At 50.3% G+C, this 12,824-nt stretch overlaps 1 protein-coding gene across 1 annotated transcript in view; it reads right to left on the reverse strand.

The window, feature by feature from the left end:
- Nucleotides 1-8,469, reverse strand: part of EPN2 (epsin 2) — an 80,425-nt gene extending 71,956 nt beyond the window's left edge. The window contains exon 1 of the mRNA XM_090291291.1: nt 8,407-8,469. The gene's annotated coding sequence lies outside the window, so the exon portion shown is untranslated. The remainder of the gene's footprint in view (nt 1-8,406) is intronic.
- Between the last annotated feature and the right edge of the window lie 4,355 nt (nt 8,470-12,824).

The following is a 12,824-nucleotide window of genomic DNA, read 5'->3' on the forward strand; positions in this document are numbered from 1 at the left end:
AAGTGATCACACCCCAGCCTCCCCACACTGTAAGACCAGAAAATGACCCAGTTACTAGAGCCATGGCTGGACTGCCTGCTGAGGAAGGAGATGCTCTGTTTCTATTTACATGCAACTGTTTAAGACTATCAAGAGATTCTGTATGAATCTGATCACGTTTTAACAACAGCATTACCAGAGGCTTTTTAGACCTTAATTTCCACGTGTCATGTTTAAAGAACAAACGTGCAATGCTTCAGAATTACAGAGTAAGAGGAAATGGTCCCTTCCCTCAAAGAGCAATTTGGACAATTATTTTCACACAGCTTTACAAACACCAAAACCCTTATACGCCCACAGAAACTTCCTCCCAGGCAAGCCAAGTGGGTCCCCCAGGTCCTGGCCAGACTCACCCAGGCAGCTGCAGACCTCAGAATTCTGCGGCCCTGGGTGGGAAAGGGAGGCGCTGTCACAGGAACAGCTTCACGAGGCTCCAAAATCAGACAAGCGTGGGACTGAGCGCCGGGCGGACGCAGGCGAGCGAGCCTGCCCGCCCCGCGCCCCTGTGAGACGCCCACTTCCCAGGCTGCTGTGAGGTGCGGCGAGGCAGTGCAAGCACCTGGAATGTCTCGAGAGTGAGGCAGCGGAGGTAACAGGGTTCTGAATGTGACACAGCAGGGATCCTTACTGACAGTAGCCTGGGCCAGGCTGCTGACCCCGCGGAGTCTCCGTTTCTGCGCGTGCAGAGAGGGAAACGGTGACAGGCTTTTCAGGATAACGATGAGATCTAAATTAAAAACCGTGCATACACCAAGTACAGACGGCCTAACACACAGGAGACGGTCTCAAACCACACGCCCACGTCTGGTTTCCACGGACAATCGCCAGTGGAGGAAAACAATGTTTTTCTCCAAACTCCAAACACCAAAGAATATTAAATCAGTCTGAATTGTTGGAGGGGGAAGGAGTGCCTTCCATTAACGCCAGCGGCCATCCCTACCGACCCCATGGGAGTCTGCCCGGCACCCAGCACCACTCCCCCGGCCTTTCCCAGCTGCTTATCTAGAAGCCTCCACAGAGAAGGTCTTGCCTAATGTGTGGGAATGAACTGGCTTTTCGAACAACCTTAAATTCACTGCCTCTTTGATGGGCACTGACATCTTGCATTCCTTTCACTACAGAAAACATCCCAATTAACCCACAGTGATAATGCCTGTGACCACAGTCCAAATTACAATCACATCAGAATAAAGTGAAAGCACCTTTTTGAGAACCAGATCCCTAAGTGCCACAGCACCATCTTCTGTGCGAAACCAGAGGACTGGCAGAGGCAGAAGGAACTGTTTTTGGGTTTCCCCTGCAAGCCAGCCAGGGCTGACCCCTCTCACGCCTTCTCCTTCAGTCCTCTGGGCCAGAGTTCCCAAATCTGGTCCCCAGACCAGCAGCATCCGTAACACCAGACACCTGGTTGCAAACGCACACTCTCAGGCCTCACCCGGACCTACTGAATCAGAAGCTCTCGGGTGGAGCCCAGCAGCATCTAACAGGCTCTTGGTAATTCCGATGCGCACTGGAGTCTGAGAACCACTACTCGGCTGCCAAGTGGTTATTATTAGCCCCACTTTAGAGATAAGGAAACTGAAGCTCAGTGACTAAAATGGCCAAAGCCCGCAGCCAGTATGTACCCAATCAGATTCCAAAGCTATTTGTCGCATGGCCTTTGTAGCCAAGTTGTCTGTACCGCTTGGTGCTCTCAGGGACGGAGCCCCCAGGATGCAAGGAGGACATTACCTTAAGAGGGCTGGGAGTGAGAGGAGGGAAGAATGCTGTACTTAGAAGTGATTAGTTATGGATGCTTTTAAATCCACATCACCCATCATCCCTCGATAATCAGCCATCCCTCGGGATGAGCCTGCTTCTGCCTGCTCCATTCATCAGCCAGGTTGCCCTGAAGAGAAGATGGGGGGTCCCTTCATTCACAGCCCTGTATGCACCCAATTCCCAGCACTACTTTGAACAGAAGGAGAATTAAAGTACCCGTTCTGTCTCCGGAGGGCCTGAAAGTGCAGCCTAGACACTGCCAAGCCCAGGACCGAGAGGACGACACTCTGTGTCCAGGCACAAAGCAGGGTCCAGAACCTGGCTCCGGCGAGAATGCGTCACCAGGAAAAGTCCAACGGGCATATACAGAGAACCTTTTAACAGCATGGTTCGCAGGAAGCACGTCTTTTTTTTTTTTTTTTTTAATCAAACCCTAAATCTACCATCTAGCAGTTCCAAGCTGTCCATTAAATTCTTGACATGCAGTAATTTTCACAGACCATAAGATTAAGAGAAAGACAGAAATCTCCTCATTCACAATTCCCAGCCTGCTAAATAAAGGTGATGGTGATTTTCAGATCACAAGTTTATCCTACAATTTAAATGAGTACCCATTATACTGGGGGGCTTTCTACAGGAGCTGGTGGAACAGGAGGAAACCAGGTCGGGGAATCACACAGACCCCTGGCTGTGCCAGTTCTCAAAAATCCCCCCACCCCTAGGGCACTCAGAGGCTGTGGCAGAAGCAGACAGCCCAGGCTGCAAGGGCCAGGGCACGCTGAACCACATGCGCGCCTGGGAGTCCTCAGTCTCAACGCACACCGTTGCCTACAGCTGCACAGGTGCTCTCTTAGTTGTGACCAACTTGCCCTGGACAAGGGCAGAACAGTTCACATTCCGTTATTCGTAAAGCTGCCTGCTGCCTGCTCTATTTCTGCTACACTCATTTTATTTGTATGTAAGTGTTTTAGGCAGCCCAAGAACAAACGTACAACACGCAGTAGAACGAACTGCTTGACCTCCATTACCTCATGCATATCAAGCCCAGCAGTAAAACGACAAAAAAACTCATGTGTTTAACTTTTTGTAGGGTTTTTTGTTTTGTTTTTATGATTTTTTTTTTTTTTAATACTTGCCTAACATGCATGTGCTATAAAAATAGCTAACAGGGAGCCCTGACTGGTGTGGCTCAGTTGGCTGGGTGTCGTTCCACCAGGTGAAAGGTCACCAGTCTGATTCCTGGTCGGGCACACGCCTGGGTTGTAGGTTCAGTTCCTGACTGGGTACATACAAGACGTAGCCAATAGATGTTTCCCTCTCATATCAATGTTTCTCTCCCTCTCTTTCTCCCTCCCTTCCCCTCTCTAAAAATAAATAAAATCTTTTTTTAAAAAGTTAACAGGGCGCTGACTGGTGTGGCTCAGTGAACTGAGCCCCGGCCTGCGAACCAGGGGTCACTGGTTTGATTCCTGGTTGGGGCACACGCCTGGATGGGGCCTTGTGAGAGACAGCTGATCAATGTTTCTCTCCCTCTTTCTCTACCGCCTGTCCTCTCTAAAACTAAATAAATAAAATATTAAAAAGTTAACGGGGAAATAACTGAGATGGTGGCTAGCTTTAATGTCTTATGAAATTTTCATGAACAATCTAAGCATAATGGTTAAGAGCACCTGTATAAGCCCATGTAAGTGGAATAAGTTTTATGAATGAACTTTTCAACAACTACTCTACAGCTTCTCATGCAAATTAGTCTTCTGGTTCTGAAACTTCTCTAAAGGAAATTGTACAGTTTTGGAAATTTATTCCTTATTCCCTCTTGGCAGATAATGGGGTTTTTACCAAGTTTAAATTCAAAGTTTGTCATGACAAAATACAACTAATATAGCTACTATTGTTTCCAACCGCATCCCATAGTCCTCTTCCCCAACCCTCGGGACAGAAAGGTGTTGGGTTGCTATTTATTTTTTCAGAGGTAGGGGGACTGATTTTAAAAAAGTAATGTGTTCCATTTAAAATTGTATATGGCATTTTATAATTTTGGACACCACAATATTCTAGGCCCATCATGGCATGGGGTAGCATTAACTTTTTAAGTTTTGTGCTTCCAAGTAATTTTTGTTATTAAGAATTTCTTGATACTCTGATAGCCTGTCTTTAGCTTTGAGCCTTTCTTCTATTGGTCAGGTGTACAAGATTACCTTTTTTTAGCCTTCAGTCTTGTCACCAACCATTCCTACTTGGTGGCCATGTACTTGGGGAAAAAAACCATAGGATCTTTCTGGCTCCACTAAATGTCTCCAGAGGCCCTGCTTCCTTTGCTTGCACCCCACAAACTCTCCCCCTCGTCCTGCTGACTGCAGCAAATCTCTCCTTAGCTGATAAGACTGTTCCTCCCTGTCAACGCTACCTGTCCTGAATGGTGTGTCATTGTCTGCCTTTAAATCCTTCCTCTTCCTCTTCCTTAAATAACGGGGCTAAGTTGTAGCAAAGCTCACCCTACAGACTACTTCCTCAGTACCCTGTAAAAACAACAAACAGAAACACCATTTTAAAAGGTGTATTTTTTTTTCTTTTAGCATGTAAGTGCCTCAAGACAATGTTTTTTATGTGTTCTAGTGTGCCTAGTACACCATAAATGCTCAATAAATATTGATGACAGGGATGGGGGGGGCAGTTACCTAACCTCTCTTCTGGACCTCAGGTTTTCCATTCACAAATGGGTGGTAGTCCCTGTAAAATTTTATGTGAAACAAATTAAAAGGCTGCTATAACAGCTTTGCATTTCGAGGTATCAAAACTTAACTGCCTGACTGAAAAATGGGTATGGTCGAACAAACCCACAGATGGACGCCACTGAATACACTCACTCAACCACAACTACATTTACTGCGCTGGTTTTGTTTTCTAAGTGTCTATTTTTAGATACCTTGAACGAGCTAATTAAGATCAAAGAAAATTCCACTGACTAACTTATCAGAAAGCTTGTCAATTTTCAAAAACTCAACAGATGGATGTGAACAGTCGCTTCAACAGTGTGCTTTCTCCCGCCCTCACCATCTTTTTTTTTTTTTTTTTTTTTTTAAGTATTTATTTGGGCCCTGGCTTGTGTTGTGGCTCAGTAGATTGAGCAGTGGCCAGCGAACCAAAAAAAGTTGCTGGTTTGATTCCTAGTCAGGGCACATGCCCAGGTTGTGGACCAGGTCCCTTTCCCCCTCTCTAAAAATACATAAATAAAATAATTTTTAAAACATTAATAAATATTTATTTGGGGTATGGGATGCAAATGCCTTTTCCTGTTATATATATATATATTCATTTATTTTTTAGAGAAAGGGAGGGAGAAAAACATCAATGTGAGAGAGAAACATCAATCAGTTGCCTCCTGCACACAGCCCAACAGGGGACTGAAGCCACAACCTAGGCATTCACCTGACGCGGAATCGAAACCATGACCTTTTGGTTTACAGGCCAGGTGCTCCACCAACTGAGCCACACCAGCCAGGGCTCACCCTCACCAATGTTAATTACATCATTTCGCAGTCCTCAGTTTACTGCCAATTTGCAGTAGGGGTTTAAGCAAGTCCCTTCATTCCTGTGAGAATGGGTTTTTCAAATGAGATATCTGGTATAATAATATTTTGGAATCCAGCATACCTATTCAAATCCCAGCTCCATCACTTACTGGGTGAGTGGCCTTGAGCACATGACTGCAGCCCCTGGGTCTCACTTTCCTCATCTGCAGACTGAAGATAATACCCATCTGACTGACATGTGACTGCTGGACAAACAGCAGTGCTTTTTGCAAGAACAAGACAGAACAGGGGAGCCCATAGTAAGACCAATGAAAGGTTGTTCCGCTGCCCCCAGGACAACTTATTCACACCCCAGACCTTTAATGAACACCTACCATGCACATGTCAGAGACTGAGCTGCATGCTGGAGAGGCAAAGAAAGACGGGGCAATCACTGTGTCACAAGAGCCCCACATACACAGGTAATGTGATAAGTGCTCCAACAGACTGTCTAGGGTGGTGAGGGCTTAGAGAGGAGAGTCAGCGGGGCCCAAATGCTGATGGAGCTGGCTGGCAAAGGCTTGACAGAAGTTTGTTTAAACTTAAGACAGGAGATGAAAGTTCAGCAGAAAACAAGGAGTGGGACTAGACAATTCTTTATACTCTCTAACCTCAAATACCCCCAATCCAAGCCCTCTGAGTTCTCCAAGGCTCAGAGCCATCAGGTCCTCAGGCCATAAAATGACAACTGCCACGGTCACCCATGCCCCACCAATCCAATTGAAGGGTCTGGGGGACAATGAGAACAACTGCCAAAAAGCTTTGAAGACTTGAATGTGCTTCCCAAGAATATAACAACAATCCCACCCATGAAAATCTCCTAGCGCTTTAGTCCACAAAGAACTGAAAGTTGCCACTCCTCCGATGAAATGGAGAAGAGAAAGGAGGGAGTAAGGGAGGAGGAGGAGGAGGAAGAGCAGCAGCAGCCACCCCAGCAGAAGCTGCCACCACTCACCCTTTAAGTTCAGGAACAGCCAAGTCATTAAAACTAAGCGGAGCCCCCAAACTTTTCAACTACTTTTGCAGGACTCACCAGGATCCTAACTCTCAGGAAATCCATCCCTTATTATAATGTAGAAAACATCAAGTGGCAACTGTGCTTCTACAGAGAACGTCTACCAAGGACAGGTCATTTTTCAAGACTGCATACACCATGCTAGCTAGGCAGGTATCATGACTTGAAAGTTTTACATTTCTTCACACCTCATGCAGGTACTTGGCACAGCACACTGTGCTGGGAGAGAGATCTCCACAGAGCTCCCTTACCCGCCAAGCTCAGGGTTCAGGAGGGTAAATAGCCTGTGTCGGCCCAGAAGAGATCCGCGCATCCCGCAGGACAATCCAGACTTGCTCCTGGTCCAGGGGCCTGCCGGATGCAGTCCTGAGTCATGCCTTCCAGTAACCTGCACTTTACCAGACTCTGTGATAGCCAGAGTCTCAGTCAATGCTTACAAAAGAACAGCTCAGTGAGACTGGTAAGGAAGACTAGCCCAATATTAAAACTAAAGAAACAAATAAGCTTTTACGATGTAAAAATAAATACAGATAAATGAAAGATGAGATCTTGGTGGTTTCTCCAACAGGATCACTTGTTCCAAACACAAACACTGGAACAAGCGCTATTCAGAAATAAGCTGTAGTCCCTTGGGAGGTTTAAATGCAGGTGAAAACTTAATTATCGGTGCAAACTCAAACCCTGCTGTGCAGGATTCAGAACACGGTTTTGCCAGCGCCTATCATCTGGTATCTAGAGTGACAAGATGCACAGAGAATTTGGAAGGTAGGAGGGGGAGAGAGGGGCATGGACATTAAAACTCACCCTTTAAAATAAAAGAGGAAGATAATCCTGAACATCTCTCTCTTAAGAAAAGAAAAAAAAAAAAAGCCCAAAATGTCCTGGAGAGCATGGAGAGCGCCCTGGAGGAGGGAGCCTACAGTTCTGGAATCGCTATGTGGCCCTGAGCAAATCACTTGCACCTCTGGGCCTCAGTTTTCCCCATCTCAACCCCAAAGATGGTTAAGCCTCATCTGTCTTCAAGCACGGACCAGAAGCATTCCCAGGGCAGCAAAGCTGTGAAGGGGTCCCACAGTGAGCCCCTACGTTGAGGAGTGGCCTTTCACGGCCCGTGCTGGGGCTTCTGGGGAGAGCAAACAGCCCCTTCCGCAAAGCCACTTGGCCAACTCCAGGGCGCAAACAAAAACCTGTTGGCAAAGACTCCTCTAGGAAGGGCCAGCCTCTCCCAGCGCGCTCGGCTCCCGGGGAGCCGCCCCACTGGGAAAGAAAGGAAGGGTCTCTTCCCACGCGGACGGCCTGGAAGAGTCGAGCCCCACGGACCCATTCACCCACCCGGATTAGCCGAGCAGGACTGCCGGGAGGGTTCTCTGCAATCCCACGCGGAACAAAAGGCAGCAGGAGCCGGCTCGGCCGCCCCCGTCCCCGCTGTGCAGTGGGGGTGGGGGTGGGGAGGGAGCCTGGTCCCTCGGGAGGGGAAGGGGGCCCCGCTCCAGCCCGAAGAAGAGCGGGGTCGGGCAGGGATCCTGAACACAGAGGTCCCTGCCCCGATTCCCGGAGGGATGGGGTCCGGGCTCTGCACGGGGGCGAGGGGAGATCGGGCTCGGCTCCGGCGAAAAGGGACGCCTGGCCCGGGAGCGGCGGAAAGTGCTACGGGGAGAACGGGCGGGGTTAGTCCAGGCTGAGAGGTGAGGGCCAGGGGGGCTCCCGGACCTGAAGCAAGAGTCGGGGGAGCGCCACACTCCCGGGCCAGAAAATGAAAAGCTCTCAGACAGGAAAGGTGTGCGTGTGTGTGTCGGGGGCAGGAGGGGTCCTTGCAGCGGAAGGAGGGAAAGACATTGGGAGGGGGCCATGCTCGAGCCTGTGGGGCGGGGTCTGGTTGGAACGAAGGGGGTTCCGCCAGAGGGACAGACCCAGCTGGGGCTGCAGGGATGCATGCTTGGGGGGCTGACTCCCGGGGAGCCTGTGTTCTGGGGGCGTCCGCTCCCTAAGGAAGGGGGAGGGTCCCCGAACCCGGCTCACCTTCGCTCCTTCGGACCGGCCCGGGTGCGCGGCTACGGCCGCCAGCAGCGCTGGGGAGGCGGGAGCGACCGGAGCCCGGAGAGCTGCCGCCGCCGCCGCCGCCGGCGCCACCACCACCGCGTCTAGCCCCGTTTGACACCCACACACCAGCCAACATGGCGGCCGGGAGGGGGCGCGCCGGCTGCGTGCGCGCGCCCGCCGGCCCCGCCCTCCGTCCAGCTCAGGCCCCGCCCCGCGCCTGCCGCCCGGCCCTGTAGCACCGCCCACGCCCCGTCCCCCGCAGCTCCCACCCCACCCACGTAGGCTGCCCCACAGCTGGAACATACAGCGGAATCCCCCAAACAACCTCCCCAACCCCGCACACGCGTCCCGACGATCCCAAATGCCACACATACCTTGCAAATTCATACCCCAAATCCATGCACTGGGCCACCTTCACTCAGGTTCCCCCCCATGCTCCCTCCACCCTATACACATCCCACAACTCCTCACTCCACACGCACACACACACACCCCACACACCCCCGCCGAATCTCGCACTCACCCTTGCAGTCCACACTGGTAAGTATTACCGGGACAGAAGCTTCTTGGGAGGAGGCACCTGGGAGGGGTGAGGTGGCTGCTTGGGGCGCTGGTCACGCTTGGTTCCTTGAGCTGGGTGCCGGAGTCAAAAGTGTTCACTCCGTGAAACATCACCAGTGTGCACTTTGGATATGTGCACTTTAATGTACGTGTGTTATACTTTAATGAAGCACACTCAAAATTATTCTGAGAAGGGACGCATACGCTTTGGTAGACTGCCCAAGAGGTGGTGGCACTGACAAGGTGAGGCCCTTGGCTCAGCGTAACCCTGATATGCCGGGTTTACTAGATACCCCCGGTGCAGCCTTGCCCCTTCACACGGCCGCACAGTCTCCAAGTAGCGGCAGGAACTGCCTTTTCCCTTAGGTTCAGCCAGCACCCACAGGCACCTACTATGTGCCCAGCATGGTGCTTGGTACAGAAGGAGACAAAGACAAAGCAAGAGAGGCAGACCCCGGAGACATTCTCAGGAACTCACAGCCCACGGACCTGCTCCAGCCAGGGCGGGCACTGCAGAGACTCCCGCAGCAGGGTCTGGGAGTGGATCAGGGCTTGCTAGGTTGGCAGATAGCACCCTCCCTGTTGCCCAGGTGACAACACTATGCCAAACTCTGGTTTCAGGGAAGCTGTGTCCAGAATTTTCACTGCCCTAATCACTAAGGGACCTTAGGCAAGTCTCCGAACTTCTCTGAGCCTCATAGTCCTCCACCCTATGAAGGAGCCAGATGGACCGAGACATCCCCTGTGTTCTCACAAGCTGGGATCTAGACTAGACTTCCCTCCTCTGGCAAAAATATAAGCAGGAGAAGAGAGGGGAGGAAAGGGGAGGGAGAAGAAAAAGAGAGAAACTAACATATTTGCAAACTCATGCGGACATTTTCTCTTTCAAAAGTCCCACGCTTGTTCTGGATGCTAGAAACTCCAACACTTTGCTGCCCACCCAGGGCTCCACGTCCCTCCCGCTGCTCAGCATCCCTTCTCCAGTAGGAGAGTGAACTAAGTTTTATGTCACCTGCCTTGTGGCTGGATCGCAAGCTCCTGGACCCAGAAAAGGCCTTCAGCCAGTCCAACACTGCTTATAAACCACAAGGAGTAAAAGTTGGCTGGGCCTTCCTGGCCCTTCCAGGAGAGAACTTTACATGAAATCATGGCTCCTAGCCTCAAAAAGTTTGCAACTTAAGGTGAATTGTGGCAACACATACTGTAAGGAGCAGGGTGCCCAAAGTCCCAACAGCCCATGGTTTGGGGGATGAGCGAAGGAGATAATACAGCTTATAAGGTACTTTGCATATCTATGGCAGGCAGGTAGCTAGACAATAGCTGTGCTTCTGCCCCAGTAAGAGGCCAGTAAAAGGGCAGCTGCTACGGTTTAATATAGTTTGCATATCAATGACAAGGTGAAAGCCCCAGCCTTTCCTGTAGGGAAGCTGTGCTGGGTACACTTAAGATACTTTTCATAACAATGAAGTATGTTGCTCAAGGTCAGCATTTAAAATTAGGGCAGCCAGCCGAGAGAAGTGGGGTAGCCATAAGGAAGGGGGCCATGCTATTTGAAAGGATGAAGGGCCCTCGTCTGCCACAAGAAGCAGCACGATGGAAGGAGCGTGTCGGAGGAGCGTGATGGAGCGGCGGGCTGTGCCAACCATGGGAGAAGCAGCAGCCCTGCGGTTTGCAGTCAGGACCCGGCCCTGCGGCCTGGGCAGGTCAGAAAGCAGGCCCGCTGCTGCTTTGGCCGTGCCCGCTCCAGCTGACGCCAAAGCCACCGAGGACTCTGCCTTGCAGACCCAGACGCTATCCGGACTCTTGGAACTCAGGACATGAGGAAAGGACACTCTCTTAGGACTTGTGCCCGTCCCGGACTTCACTGTGATCCAGTGTAACACGGCACATGCCTTCCTGGACTGTTATACGGGGGCTGATGACATCGTACCCCAGGTCCTGAAGGAGGGAGCTGACAGATAAGGCCTGGGGAGCTATTGGGCTTGGTTTCAGCTTCTAGCCTTTTGGGGACCAAGGGAAGTGTTGGGTCTCGTGGGAGAACAGAGCTCTGAGCAGGAGTGCTTCCGGCCCCCCAAAGGTTGGAATCTTGTGAATAAAGACCTGTTTTCTGCAATACTAATTGTTGGGTCATACACAAAGGTGCCTCACGAACGAGCCCCACTTTGCTTGGTAACAATACTGGGTGCCCAGTTGAGGCTTGAGTGTTTTACGTAGATTGACTAAAACAGCACTGCCCAACCACCAGCCATGGGCAATGATGGAAATGTCCTCTAGCAATGCTATCCACATGAAAGCACTGAAATGTGGCTAGTGCGACCAAGGATCTGAATTTTTAAGACCTTATTTAACTTTAACGAATAAATTTAAATGGCTACATGTAGCTAGATGCTGTCATACTAAACAGTGCTGGCCTAGAAGGTGAGCATTCTTTTTTTTAAAAGATTTTATTTATTTATTTTCAGAGAGCGGGGAAGGGAGGGAGAAAGAGAGGGAGAGAAACATTGCTCGGTTGCCTCTTGCACACACTCCCACTGGGGACCGGACCTGCAACCCAGGCAGGCGCCCTGACCAGAAGTCGAACTGGTGACTTTGCCTTGAGGAACGACGCCCAACCAATTTACTATACCTGGCTGGTGTAGTCAATTCTTATTGCTCACATTTTCTAGACCAAGAAATTGAGGCTCAAGGAGATGCTGGGTCTTGATCACCCAGGATGACTTTCCTGCATGCAAAACCCATTTCTTTCCCCACTCAGCTAGCAAGTCTGCATTGTCACAGAGATAAGATGCAAGCTTTGGAAAGAGAACTGGATATAGATAAAGAAATGATGAGCTAAGTACCGCCCAGAAAGTGAGTTGGAGGGCAGGAGATTGAGCCAGGCTGGGGAGTGGGGGAGGGTCTCCAGAGGCTGGAAGACCACCACCCATGAGCAAGATCGGTGAGAACGTTTCTTCATTCCTCGAAGTCATTTCTCCTTCCTGCACCCCCTTTGAAACATACCACCCTCTCTCACTTCCCCTTCTCAATGCATCCTCATAAGTAGACTTGTGGTCAGCAGCTCTGTTCTTTTACTGATGAAAAATCAGACGCAGCACACTGCAGTGCTGGGATTCAAACCCTGGTTCTGCTCAGTCCACAGCACGTAAGCAGTATTGCGGGGGAGGGTGCCAGATAAGCCAGACACTGTCCAAGCCCAGGACACAGAGCCAGAGCAGACCCTCACCTGTCCTTCCTAGGATTTGGAGGTTGGTTCCAGATGCATAATGAGGCAGAGTGACTGGGGCTGGCTTGAGATGCAGAAAGAGTTGGCTGTGGAGGCCAGGGATATCTCTGGAGTTAGGGAAGGAGGGCGTCAAGGGGAGAAGCCTTGCGGGCAGGGAGAGAGGGTGTGCTGAGGGAAAAGAATCACTAAGCAAAGGTGCAGAAGGAGGTCCAGGGGTGAACCCTGGATTCAAAACCATCTCCAGCAGAAAGAACCCTGTGCTGGAAATCCAAAAACACCTAACTTCTTGCCCACTGATTTGTTGCTTGACCTTGGCCATATCACTGCTCCTTCCAAGTCCTCAGTTGCTCCATCTTGGAAGTGGGAATCATAACCCGTCCCACCTTGTAGGACTGCACTTCAGTTCAGAAAGAAAAAGCAGAGAAGAAAATGCTTTGGAAACAGTAAAGGCCTAGATGGGCGTTAGCCGTGATTCTTCTTAAGGTACAGAGATGAAGCTGTTCTGACTCCTGTAGGTGCTGGAAGTCTAAAATGGCGGAGGAGTCATGAACATGAGCAGAAACTGAAACTTTAAATTACATGGAGAATCATAAGAGAAAGAACTGTGACAGCT

The sequence above is a fragment of the Furipterus horrens genome, unplaced genomic scaffold (genome assembly GCF_987537825.1).
Source record: "Furipterus horrens unplaced genomic scaffold, mFurHor1.1.pri manual_scaffold_11, whole genome shotgun sequence".
In the NCBI taxonomy this organism is placed as follows: Eukaryota; Metazoa; Chordata; class Mammalia; order Chiroptera; family Furipteridae; genus Furipterus; species Furipterus horrens.